A 1996-nucleotide genomic window follows, 5' to 3' on the forward strand; every position below is an offset into this window, starting at 1 on the left:
AGAGCGGCGTGTGTTGAGGGCGAATGAGCAACGCTGTTTTCTTTCTCTAAAACACTGAACAGAGCATTAAACGTCCTGCGCCAAGGCCTGAGTTTCCAGTTGTCTTCACTCTAGACACAACGCAGGTAACCGGTACTGAGGCCAGACCGGTTACAAATACATAAGGAAAACTGCCATAGAATTATACCATTATACAATTAAAGTCAAGGGGAACTGTCCATGGTGCTAAAACAGTGATAACTGTACAATGTTCGGAAAAAATAGAAGGGACTGTCCATGATGTTAAAAGACAGGGGGGACTGGCCATGGTGATAAAAGACAGAGGGGGACTGTCCATGGTGATAAAACATGTGACACTAGAATACAGGTAGAACTGTCCATGTTGCTTAGCCACTACACACTAAAAGACAGAGGGAACTTCATGGTGATGAAACAAAGGGAGAGCTTTCAATGTTAATAAAAAACTTGACACTAAAAGAATGTGGGAGTTGTCCATAGTGCTAAAACATAGGGAGAACTGTCCATGGTGCTAAGCCACTTTTGATTAAAACAGAGGGAACTGTCCATGGAGACGGAAGACAGGTGGAAATGTCCATGGTACTAAAACACAGGGGGGACTGTCCATGGTACTGAAACACAAGGGAAATGTTAATGATACTAAAGCACAGGTGGAGCTGTCCATGGTCCTAAGCCACTTGACACTAAAAGAATAGGGACCTGTCCATTGTGTTAGACACAAGAGAAAACGTCTATGGTGCTAAAACACTTGACAATGATACAAGGGGGGACTGTCCATGGTGCTAAAAAACTGGAATTGTCCATAGTGCTTAGAGACAGGAGGAACTGTTCATGGTGCTAAGACACTTGACACTAAAAGAATGTGGGAATAGTCCATGTTTCTAAAACATAGGGAGAACTGTCCATGGTACTTAAACAGGGGAAACTGTCCATGGCGCTAAGCCGTTTTATATTAACCCTCTGGGCCCTGAGGCCATTTTTGCAGTATATTTTCTGTCTGGATTTATTGTAAAAAAAATCTTGTGAAACATCAACCATGTTGTCTCCAGTCAAGATATGAAAATCATTTTTTTATGGAAAACTGGATTATTAGAATATTTGGGTTGCAGTGAGGTAATTTCCATGTTAAAAATGGTTGTATGACCTATAAGACAAATATGTAAAACAGAACATGAATCTTCCAGATATGTAATGATATCACAGACAAATAAGTAATGAATAGGCCATTTTCCTTTCTAAAACACTTGTCATATGTCTTGGGAGTCACACTGTGAAGATATAACCATTACAACTTATACAGTTGACAAAATATGTGAATTATTTCAAAGATGACTTTTACTTATGCCAATAATGACAATGTCATATTTGTTGATATTACACCCACAGCAATTCTATACAAGCAAATGTGAGTCAAATATGTGCTACTCTTGGCTTTCTATACAGCCAAATGGCCTTTTTGTCCCCTCTGGCTTTCTATACAAGAGGGGTGACGTTATCTCCCAAATATTGGCAAATTGGGGCCTGTATTTCCGAAAACAATAGACAGGAGAGACAGAGCAGACCCAGAGGAGCGAGCTAGCGGCAGAAATGAGCCAAAACGCGATGAATTATGGACATAAAATAGATCAATCTTGGATATAACAGAGTGGATTTAAAGCCTAAAGAGGCTGTAGGTTCTAGGCTCAATAGAAAATCCCCTATAGAGGCTATGAAGATGCAGAAAAGACCTCCGTAAACGCAAACTCGTCACGATTTAAACGTAACACAAGGTAAGTCAATCGCTTCTGTGGTCCAAAAATGATTAAACTATGAATCAAAGGTGCTTTTTTTACTTGTGGGCGAGTGTCTCAAGACAACTGTCCATTGTGCTGACCATGGTTCTAATAGACATGGGGAACTGTCCATGGTGCTAGGCACTTAACAATAAAAATGTTGGAATTGTCCATTGTGCTACAACATTTAACAATAAAAAATGGGG

This window comes from Etheostoma cragini, chromosome 1 (genome assembly GCF_013103735.1).
Source record: "Etheostoma cragini isolate CJK2018 chromosome 1, CSU_Ecrag_1.0, whole genome shotgun sequence".
Classification (NCBI taxonomy): domain Eukaryota; kingdom Metazoa; phylum Chordata; class Actinopteri; order Perciformes; family Percidae; genus Etheostoma; species Etheostoma cragini.